The 12,767-nt window shown below is 32.9% G+C and overlaps 1 protein-coding gene across 1 annotated transcript in view; it reads left to right on the forward strand.

Annotated features, from left to right (window-relative positions):
- The first annotated feature begins 3,042 nt into the window (after nucleotides 1-3,042).
- LOC126878382 (potassium voltage-gated channel subfamily KQT member 1-like) overlaps nucleotides 3,043-12,767 on the forward strand; it is a 30,895-nt gene continuing 21,170 nt past the window's right edge. Inside the window, exon 1 of the mRNA XM_050641162.1 lies at nucleotides 3,043-3,540. The gene's annotated coding sequence lies outside the window, so the exon portion shown is untranslated. The remainder of the gene's footprint in view (nucleotides 3,541-12,767) is intronic.

Consider the following 12,767-nt stretch of genomic DNA (forward strand, 5'->3'; position numbering starts at 1 on the left):
TTTGATATACTCGGACTTAACTAATTGCTATATAAATGTTATACTAAATACAATAGCGTAGAGATACTTTTCGTAGCCACTGTAGGAATACAGAGGGTTAAGTTAATGGAACTATATTCCTATTGTATGTGGATCGAACAGAAGCTCCGTTGATTCGAGTGTTAACGAGGTCTCCTGTGATATCGTGCAAGAGTCGAACATCGACGTATCGCGGTCACAGAGGTATCACGTTTCAATTTTACTCGTGTATAATACATAACTACGTATTGCGATGTTCAATATACCGCATAAGTGTTAGCCGCTAGTTGGACAAATGAGGCGTTAAATTTTAACCAATTTTAGCGTACCGCTGAACCATAATCTATTGTTACGTAAGTTACACTCGAAACGTTGTCGCTAATTAAAGCATCGTGGTTTATAATTGAACGTGTCGGAACGGTGTCCAGCTCGACTCGTCGATGCTCTAATTTAGCCGGTTAAATTTCCATATTTGGAATTTATAGAGGCTCAGTGGAGTGACGTATTATCGCTATTCCACGTTCGATATCGTTGGACATGCAATAGCAAATTTCTAAGGCGTGGCAACGATTACTCTCGATCGAGGTAATTACATATTGCTGCACAAATATGCCCAGATGTTTTGATATTTTGTCGTGTTTACAAAACGTGTTTACGTTATGATACCGGAGATTGCTAAGTAAGAAACCCGCATTTAAACGTGAATGAAGTATAGTATTTTAAGTCCTTTCTGGCTACGACACTGATCATATGAAAATTTTTAGATTATAAACTTTCACACGATCATTATTAAGATGACATATCTGCGGTTCGTTTACTAATTGAGAACAAATTTGTGTGAAGTTCGATTTTAAAACAAGTATGGAAAAATGTAAGCCTTGAAACATACCGGAAAATTAAGTGGTCGTCTAAGGCTGATCGATTACATGGGAGTATCACTGGGACGGTTTTGCGTCCTTGAGAGTAGCAAATGAAATATTCGTAGGCTATGGTCTAACTATTGTGCGGATGTTCAACTAGCAAGGATAGTATGGATTACGATAGAGGTAGGCTAATTTTCGTCCAGTTGTTTGAAAATTTTCATTATGAAGAACCATTGCGTGGGATACACGTGTCTTTAACCAACAGCCGTAAAAATACGACCATTCGAATGATAATTTAATTGCAATAGTAATTCTTTTATGTTTGAAAATAATATTTCAATTTGCATGATAATTCTTTTTACGATCGTGCAATGGAATATTGCAAGATTGAAGTTTAGAATTAACATATTAATATATGTATATGTATTTCTCTCCTTTTTAATATATATATATTATATATATTATGTATTAAATATTATACTATATAATATAATGTAATGCGTATAAAATAATATATTAATCGTGTTGAAATTCTTCACCAATTAATCATTCTGATGGTTTCATATTAATTTCCTTATTCGAAGTAATGAATAGATAATAAAATGCATCTTATTTGAATATATATCTAATCACTATCGTGTTATTTTGCAGTTATTTGTAATTCGTATGGAACGAAACAAGTGCAGGAGAAGACGAAACAAGTATAAAGTGGTAGGTACGTAATGTGTAAAATTTCTATGAAATGGATACACAGCAATCAAAATTAAAATTTTTTTGCGGTTATAATTATTGCATAGTACAGATTTAATCATTCTTATAAATTCAGAGAGTAATTTTTATCTGTTTCTACCAATTATGATATTTAAAACTAAAAAAAATTTATTAAATGTAAAAAAATTGTAAAAAGGAAGATGTAAAAAATTATTAATAAAATTAATTGAAAATAATAAAATTTTGCCACTGTATGTTAAAAAATGCTACTATGCTTATATAAGAAAAACTACAATATTTTAAAGATTTCAACACTACAAATTATCCTTACTGATATTAAATTTAGTAGCTTGAAAGCTTTAGCATACAAAATTAGTCCATTAAAAAGTCATTATCACCTGGAGTATGTCATGTTTCTTTCATCCCTTCATCGTTTCACTTTCCTACATTGTACAGGAACTTGATCCTCTAATTTATTTTGAATGGTGTATTTTCCCTTCTCTACCGTGTTATTTGACATAAAATGAACGGATAGTTCATTGCATGTTTGCATAAAATACAGTTCCCTTTCTAAATTCTTCTAAGTTAATTATATATTTTCTTTGTTTTGTTGTGTTTTATATTTAGCTGTAATATATTTCAATTTATTGAATTTTATAAACAAAATAGTAAATAGTAAACTAGTACATATTGTCATTGTTTGGCTTTTTTAGATAACGAAAGATCTTAAGAATGGTCGATCTAGAGTTTGTCTATAATAACGTAAATAGATATAGAATATTTTATCTATTACATTCAGTTACATGTTGACCGAATAATTGATCACTTCGACTACTCTAATAAAAATTATTACAAAATACACGACTATTACATTATGTATATATATTTTTTTATAGTAACAATTACATTACACCCCATTATAAAAAAATATTAAATTATAAAAAGTTTCGATTTTAGACATATTGTTTGACCTTTACCAAATATGGGAGCGCATACAAGTCAGATGCTAGGCTATTTTTAGCTTCTACAAAACGGATCGAGATAAAATATATCCTATTTTCTCTCCTAAAAATTAAGCTCTACACCAGAGAAAACCCCATCAAAATCCGTTCAAAGTAGTTCCTACTTTTAGTAGTTTTAACAAGCAGTGATACGAGTGCAAACGAACAGACAAAAATTGCAAAGATTAGCTTTTTGGACTCCATAACTTATGACTGTTCCTGAATGACTGATGTTTTATGTTGTTTATTCAATGTATAAACACAACCCTTCTACTGTTTTATTACGTGTGTAGATTGTATAGATTAATTTTGAAGTTCAAAGTCACAGAATAAGCCAGCTTTTGTTTACGATAGCCTGGTAAGATTCCAAGCGTTACAGTTGGCGCGCCTGCTTAATGAGCCGAGGGCACGATGCGCGTGAACGTATGCGCGATGGATGGAGGCGCGCGTGTACGCCTCCTGTCAGAGCTGTCCGTCCGTAACGCCGCAGGACGAGTTGTCTCCGTAGAAAAGCCGCCTATGGTGGTAGTGGTAGCTCGCGAGTCTCTCGAGGGACCATTTTTTTTCTACATTGCCCTACAGCTTTTCGCGCATAATCGATAGTCAAAGCGTGTGTGTCTCACGCGCCACGGCGTATACACGTGTACGCGAATGGATCGCTGGTACACGTGCCTATTATCGTAGACAGCTGCAGATCCACGGTGGTTTCCTCTCCATTCTCGGTTTGCTGTCATAATTTTGTGCAAGCAAGTGAACAATGAACAATTCTTGGTTAGCAAGCGCAGGAATCGATGCCACCAGGAAGTCTCGAGGAATCCTCGTCCACATATCTTCGAATGCATTGGTGATCGGGTGATTGGTAATATGTGATTTGGATAACAGTTTGTTTCTCCGTATTATCTCTCTCTTGGTACACGTCTCGTTCTTCTGGGCTGTTGTCATAACAGGTAAGCATTTATTTTTGTATTGTTAGGCGTGTGATCGTTGACTTGTTTTTGTTTTGGATTCCTCTTTGATAGTAAATTCGACATACGATGTAAAGTTATGTTACATTTTCTTGTTAGGAAACTTTAATGAACTCACTAGTTGAGAAGCAACACAACCTAAAAACGAGGGATATTTATACATGATAATGATGTTAAACAGTTGTTATACAGATGTTAAGAAGATTCTTTTGTATTGATTGCTACATGGTAAAGTGAATAAATAATTCGAATAACTGGAAATTTATAAATTCTCGCATTTTGGTGATGCAATTGAGAAACAATATTGGAAATGATACGACGTTAAAAACAATTTCACTGAACTATGTCAGCTAATTAATCAAATGTTAAGAAAGAAAAAGAAGTGTAGCTGATGTTTTTTTACGATGACTCTTTTATCGAATACCTTGAACATTTTTACGATATTGGATACTTGAGCGACCGATAAAATTACTCGAGTACGTGATCTTTTAATTATTTTTTTCATCTTCGCTGAAAATATCGTATGTTTATTATAAAACGATGAAATTGTGTTCGTTACAAAGCTTACCACATATAGGTAAAATAGTATGCTAAAAATATTGAAGTGCATGATTTGAATTTTCTGCCCAATCATCTATGACAATTAATTGAAAAATACAAATTATTATGTTGATCATAAAACAGAGATTAGTTCACATCATTAAGTTGCTAGAATATAAAAGTTATTGATAAAACTATATATACTCTGTAATATTTATCTCATTGTCGTAACAATTTATTAATGCTCTAACGTTTTTAAAAAAGTATGTCACGAATTCTTAATTTCCCCGTCGAGTGAAATTCATGTCTGGCTTGCGTTTGATCCTGATCACTTGTACTTACTTAATTACCCATTCCGTTCAATACAATTTCTTTTATTTCGCGTATTGTTTATAATATTAAGCATTCGGTGAATTACCTTTAGTTTCTCATTAGATCAAGTGTCAAGGTAAGAAATACATTTTCTAGCGTGTTTTCGGTGATTTATCCGCGTAGTCGATAATTGACGCGGGTGAGTAACCCAAAGGTTTGCGTTTCGTGAATAAACGGGGTCGAAGTTCAGAGCACATGCTAACTTATGTGAGCTCGAGATATTTATGAAATTTCATTATGCTAATTATTAGTACGGAAACAGGCAATGTAATTAACGAACTAATATACGCGTGAAGTAATAAGATCAATGGTATCTTCTGCACGCAGTGTTCTATTTAAACAACCTTTTCGTAGATTAGCGAGAAACATCAATGATTCGTGGAAAATAAACACGTAACTTCGACGCCATAAGCGGCAGAAGATCTTCTATTTCGTTGAAAATTATTTTTGTTGATTTCTATATATGATGTAACATTATAGAAACGACGAATAATTATATGCATGGCAGGAATTTTTCCGAAGATGGAACAAGAATATTATAATTAACAAGAATTAAAAAATTTGAAATTATTACGAAAGTTATATTACATGTAAATTATAGCGTTTTGTTGATTAATTGGTCACCTGTACGTTAATTCTCTTAATATCTTATTATATGGATATATTAGCGATATTTAATGAGCCATTCATTCAAATCATTTATGATTCTATGGAAAAGAACCCAATGTTATTTCTATCGAGAATTACTTGTACATAATTGACATTTAGATTTTGCTGCTCGCTGTTCACTTTCATCTAGTTAAAGCACGACGACACCACATTTACATCATTGATAGACCGAGTATTTCGCGCATGTACATACGTAGTTTGTTTTTCGTGTCACGTTCTCATTGTTCCGCGAAATACGCCATCGCGAATTGAGCCTATTTTTCGGAGAATGGGCTAACAGTGAAACGAGTACATATTTTTGTTTGCGTGAAGCGACATGGAAGTAGTTGATTACCGTGTGTTGCAACGATCTATTTGCAGTTGGTCGAATTTTGTTGATAGCGGAAAATCTAGTGGGAAAGCGAGATCTTTGCTGAGGATACAATTTTTATTTTTTTAGTATATTTTCGAATAAACGTTTTTGTTTATTTTCAGTATGAAACGATTTGCCACTTTACAGCGAGATTGTAAAATCCATCAGTAAACCAAGTAATCGTGTTTTGGTTGTCAGGATGAAGGAATTGACAGACATATGGACACATGCGGACTTAGAACTGAACGGACAATCCTGGAATGAAATTTTTAATAAATAGTCTACTATGTTTGTACCTTATATATGTATACTAATAAATATTTGCATTTTTCATATTTGCAAATCAAATGCCGTTAATTATGTGTTGTTATTTTCTCTCGTGGTGTGAGATTTTAAAACAGAAATGGGTCTACACCCCTAAGACATTATTCGGTAGCCGTTGAATGATTTAATTTCCATGTAAATTTCAGCCATCAAAATTCATTTAATATTTATATGCTTCATCTCGTACTCACAAACAATATTGTAATATATTTTTACATTTTGATGGACACTAATAATGCCGTAGATGTATTGTAATGCTGTAGAAACGGTATTAAACTGTCATACATCTGTTTCTATACTTCTTATCATTATTCGCATAAAACAATAACAATTTTGCACAATATGTGATTTTTCAGAGAATCGTAGGATGAATTTTACCCTGATATAATACGCACCATACTCCATCCTAATACATAAAGCTTTTATCCGATTGACTTGTTAGCCAAAGTTGCCGATTTTATACAGTTTCCAAGATGGTGCGACAATGAAACGTAAAGAAAAGCATACCTGACTGAGTACAACTACCTGTTATCGTCGAATGACTTTACCACGATTTAGTACCGACATTTATGCCATTTTCTTCTATGCTGGAAAAATATCGATCCTCCTTAAATTATTTAATGACACCCTATGTGACTCACAGTGATTGCCTCTGGGTAATTTGCTTAATTATGTATCGATTTATGCTCGCTATTCTACATCTGTGTAGTATGCAACTGTTACTACTATTCTGACCTATATACATATATATTCTGATTATTACCCTGACAGTATCTGAATACGTATCGACGTTCACAAGAGTTTCTTTTATTATACAATATTATATAATAACGTTTATTAATATTATATAATAACATAGAATTATTCGAAGATTATTACGATCAATTTCTAGGTTTACAATTTTGGATATTTATTTGATTCTCTGATTAAGATATTACCGTCAAGGTTCTATTGAAAGCAACGAGGTTCTGATGCTTTCGAGGTACAACACGCAGAAATGTGATTTTCGGGCCATTTTTCTTTAGGAATATATATAATGTCACATTTTGTTTATACTAGATTTGTTTTCACGAAAACGAGCTTATGTGCTACGACGAAGATATATTAATTCAAATGATTTTAAGTTTCACCAAAAATTCCATTGTTTCGAAATTGACACTTATTTTGTAACGATATAGCTGTAATCGAAGATCAAATGTATTTTCTCTCTTACGTTTTCTAGTTATCCTCCTGTCTTCGTACTTCTTTTATCTATAGATGGATGTCTCTAACGGATAAGGAACAGGAAGTAGGTGTGTAGAATAGTAGGTACAATCTGCACACGTTGAAGTCATTAACACAGCGCTTAGAAGCTAAAACTAGGTCAAATAGAATATCAGCAAGTTTATACATTCAATTTTATTGTATCAAATAGAAAATATGCTCTTTATTATTGCTTTGGTAACAGCGTGACGTACCCTATCTATAGTGTACACTTTTTAGCAACACGGAGTATTATAATTCTACTTTATATACATGGCGCTTAGGGCCAAAGAGATGCAAGTGCAATAACGTTATTTTCATATATTCGATAATTCGTAACACATTTGAATTTCAAACTCGATTTTCTCGATATCAGAAAAGTATCATTTGCATCCCTTTGGCTTTGGGTAGCTCATATTTCTCGCAAGATTACGGTTTTTAATCATTCCGATGATATTTTAACCCTTAAATCGTAACATTAACTTTACAGGTTTAGATTCGTTGTTTCTTTAATTAGAATAATAATTAAAGCTTTTTGACCGTGTGACCTAATACTGTCTACCTGTCAATTTATTTATCCCGAATATTTTGCAGTTGTGGACAGCTGTACTTTATCAATATCGGATGGGAATAAATAAAAAAAGAAATAGAAGTTCGATGTGGAAACTGTTAATCTTCATGACGATTTTATCTTGTTTTATGGAGACGACGAATTAAGATCAGAACGCTATACTAAATTTAAATGTCACAACGGATTTTTACGTAACTCTTTATATTTTTATTTCTGTTTAAAATATTTGTCCCGTTATTTGCTTTTCTCCTGCAGAATTCTTCACTTCAACTTCAATATTGAAGTTCATTCTCCTTGATGCAGGAGAAGACCCACGCTTGCGATTAACCGTGACTTATAAAAGCTGACTTTTAAAGGAGAGAGACTCGCGATGAATTAAAATTATGACGTGAAAAGAGCACGTGCAAAGTAAACGACGAAACCGGCCAAGAACTGTTATAACTACACTGTCAGCCAAAAGATTCATGTCATTTGCATAATTGCGCCAATATTTGATCTTCCGTTACATTTCCTGTACACTGAAACTTGTCCACTGTATGGATCTTAAGGGCAATTACGAATTGTTTCTGCTCGCTTCCTTCCTAGATAATAAATAGCGAGCAACTTTTTCAATTAATTAAAAAATTCTTCATTCTTCTGAACATCCATATGTTCCATGAATTGCATAGTGATCTCCTCATGTCCTTTAAGAAATTACTCTGGCTGACTTCTAGGTGGGAATGTTCTTCAGTTAACTTGCAAAATTCTTATTTTTCTTTCCTTAACATTTTCGTGCTTCGCTCATTCAATTATCCCAGTGCTGAACTAGAAACTTTCAAAATTTCAATTTCATTTTCGCGTTCCTCTGAGTCCTTCGAACTGCGTACTGACCTTAAATTTTCTATTTCAGTATCACAAAATCGTTCAAGCTCATTTTTACCTATGAATAAAGATTTTTAACTTTTGATCGGACGGTATATGATCTCGCTTTGTCGTCCGTTTAACGAAGAGCAATGATTCTGAGCTTTGCCGATTTGTCGAACTTAAATAGTCCAGTAAAGCTTGATTCACACTAGCGATCACGGTACGGTCAGATCGCGTCAAGTCAAGTGCCGGTCAAAATCGTTCACACGTGATCCGACGAGAGCATTCATTATGGATGATTCGGTCAAGTCAAATGAAAATCTGTTGACCGTGGCTTGTCGATTTGCTGACGATTAAGACCACGGTCGACAGTCGAAAACGAACATGAAGAACGTGATTAAATTTGTACGAAATTGTAACGTGATATCAGTCCATGATTTCAGTCGCGAAAGATATCGTGACACACTTGACAAAATGAAACTTTGGATCGAAATAGGCAAAAAATTTAAAAAAGAATCAAAATCTCAGGAATCAAATATTTCCAAAAAAAAAAAAAAAAAAATTGAAGGAGACTTGGACTGAACGTGATTGTGTATGATCTTTTAGTGCGAATGCTTGAGAAAAATCTTAGATTTTTGATCGATCGTGATTTAACCGTACGTTTGACCGCTAGTGTGAATCAGGCTTTATTCTTTCGTTCGCTGCGAAAATCAGGTGAACAGAGGGCAACGTAATTTTTCTTCTTTTCACTCGCGTTTGCTGGTATTCTTCGATCTATACCTCTTCCTTGAAAGTCCCGCTGGGCTATGATAAAAGCCCTGACGTCTGTCTTCGTTTGAAAAACGAATCGTTTAGCACAGTTACATAGCATATTGCTCCCAGAAGAGCGATGCTACTTGAGAAATGTCTGCTTTTTGACAAGGTCAAATATCCTATTTTGTGTCCGACGTTAAATCGTATCTGCTTCTATTCGCTTTTGAAAATCATTGGTGAAAATCTTCCAGATATTTTCAAACTGTTCGTTGATAATTCCAATTAACGAGTGTTATTGTCGATAGCAATAATAATCTTTTTTTCTATTGCACGAAATTATACAATTTAAATTGTATAGTTGGTACTCGAACTGCGAGCGCTTAATTGTAAACAAAAAGATATAAAAAATGGTATTATGTAGTGTACCTCGTTATGTGGAGTTGTTATATACACAGTGTCTTATAATACCCGGTGTAAATATTTCGTGATCACGTTTGATCGTCGAAGCAAATACAAATAACGTATATGTATATGAATTTCGAGAGTAAACTGTCAAACTGTTTTCAATGCAAATGTTTTGCGGCTGGTTATCAACGATAACTGTTTAAGCAGTTTCAGATCGTTTAGGAACTGCGCGGTTCGAATTTTCGAATCACGCGTTAAATGGAAAGTCACGTATTTTGTTTTGTCAAGCCTTAAACTGAACTTGACACGTGTCTAACGACAGTTTGGTCGCTGATCGCGTGATTCTGTCGATAAATTTCAGGAGAGAATTTCAGACGCTGTATAAAATATATAAATTTTGTTCAGTAACTTTGTTAGCAGATATTTAATGCTCAACTTGTTTTTCATTGTTTCCTTTAAGATATGTAAATATATGCGAGATTAGCTAGCAGTTTCAAATTTATCTTCCAGCTGTCATCCGAAATAATGAATTTTTACTATGCCAGTTTATTGTGGTAAACGGAGCAACATCATAGAAAGTAGTTTGTTACGGTAAAAATAGATATTTAAACTTGATCTTTTGTTTCAAGACCTTATCAAAACTTTGATAAATAGAAGATTGCAGTTAGATTTGTTTTCTGCAGGTAAAATTGCTAAAAGATTGGGGAACATTTGAGAAGAAAGTGGAAATTATTTAATGTTAGTATACGTTATTATTTAATTAATTAATCAATTGTAAAATTATCCATTATTCGATCAAATGTCTTCAAAGGCTGAGAAAAAGAAAGGATGATTTTCACTAAACAATATTTAATAACATCCATAAAGTGGCAAACTTAAATTCTATTTTACATGTTAGATTATTTCGCGGAACGAGTAGCGAGTGAAAGAGCGTGCAAGTATGAAATTCAGGATGGGACGACTTTATCGGAGTCGTCTTCTTGGATAGGAGTTTCTCCAGTTCCTGAAAATATAATCTACAGGATTCAGTGAAATGTCAGTTGAAGTTGTAGAAGCTTTTATAAATTCACTAGCCGGCAGTCAGTAACTTTTGTACCGCTTTGCCTACCAAAGTTCCCATTATACCTCCTCTTCCATTGTGGATCGTCTTCTCAATTTCGTGTTCAAAATTCAAGATGCTGAATCGATTCTAATATCCTTTCGTTCGCGAAACCACGCTGACGTGAGATAAGTAATTTCATTAAAAGTATATCATTTACGGCGCCGCGGTAGTAGGTTTATGTAAAAGTATACTTTTATAGATCTTTCCGAGGCACGATACGCTAAATTATATTGCCAATAGATTTCTCAGCGAATTACATAAAGGAATTTATCAAAACAGACTGTTGGTCTATCTCGTACGATGTGCAGGAATTTTCCCTGTAAGAAATATGAATTAACGTTATTTCTACGAAAGGAACGCGGTTTATAATATTCGATATTGGAAAAATAATATTCCCTTTAAATAATATCTGTATCATTTTCTTAATAATACTCGAAGAGTATACCTTATACTTTACTATACTATACTACCTATATCTTATACTTTCAATCTTTCCACTGTAACGTCAAATTACAAATTATTATAAAAGGTCAATTTCCTCGAGATTTTGATTACTTTACTTTTTATTTCACGGGAAGGCTATGAAAATACCATGAACGAATATCAGATATTCTATACGAAATAATGTTAATTATTTTTCTGAAATATAAAAGTTTCGTTATAGGATCAGGGTGAGTATATATCGTTTCAAGAACTGGCTAATGTTAGCAGTTCTGATACGTTGAACAGATAAACATGACCGATCGAAAAGTCGGTTGGTCATCAAGGTTATAGTCATCTTTCATCTATTTAACTCGATTTATACGTGCCAGTTATTACACACAGCTAAAACATCGTGTCTGCTGAACAATAAAATTAGACTTGACCGGGAATCACAATATAATGACCACACATATAATACATACATATATACGTATATCATTTGTTATCATTAACGACGCTTATCTTACGTGGGTATCGTTTTTATTAGGAAAATTACATGAAATTGCTTTGTCGTTGATTTCTAAGATGCAAAGTATTTGCTCTTTGATATCGGTTCAGAAATAACGTACAATTTTCCTGCTGTAATTGAAATTAAGTAATCTAACGAATAATGACATTAACGAGAATAATTTTGAAGCAAGTTGATTCGTTAATTTTAATTTCGCTGCTGTTGCCTTTAGAAATGTTTTGTCGTCGCGTTTTTTAAACTTCATGTTTCTTGCTTCGTGTTTAACGCCGTCTTAGCATTTGCAAGGACAATGAATAAGAACCATGAATAATTCAAACATGTTCAGAACACTTCGATAGCAATTGTGTCCATACAAAATTCAAGGATTTCCTTCGCCAAGCTTCTGAATTAAGAGATATACTTGCAGCGATGGTTACTCGAGATAAAGCAAGTGTTCACTGACTGACTTATAACACTATCTTACATAGTGAGTTAGAGGTGTTTTACATAATTGCATGTTTTCATTCATTCGCAGTTTGAATATATTTATTCCTACATGAACGCGTGCTTGGTTTCATTCATATTTTTACATTGTACTTTTCTAGTATACACGAAATTTTATTTACAATTGTCCATAATTTAAATTCCAGAACGAATACAAAATTGATGTTTATATTTAGTGATTAGGATCTATATTCTAATTCCATTCAAATCGAAAAATATTTCTTTACAATTAGTGATAGAAGAAAATCCTTGTTACGTCAGATTAAATATTTTTCTATTAGAAATAGAAAGTATTTAACGTTTCGTGTGTTATATATATTAATTAATATACATTAATCAATATAATTAATAATTAATATATAAATTATCATATACAACATATGAAGCGTTAAATACTTTCTACCTTTGATATAAAATATTTAATCTGACATAACAACGATTTACTTATACACATATATATGTTAAAGTTTGAAAAATTGTTTCGTTCCTTTAATCCACGAAAGGCCAAGCATTAATCATAATTTATAAATACTTCAGTTTCTCTTAATTTTATCAAATTGTATAGTCCAAATGGAAGACACAGTGACGTAAAAAACATTAG

This window comes from Bombus huntii, chromosome 2 (assembly GCF_024542735.1).
Source record: "Bombus huntii isolate Logan2020A chromosome 2, iyBomHunt1.1, whole genome shotgun sequence".
Classification (NCBI taxonomy): Eukaryota; Metazoa; Arthropoda; class Insecta; order Hymenoptera; family Apidae; genus Bombus; species Bombus huntii.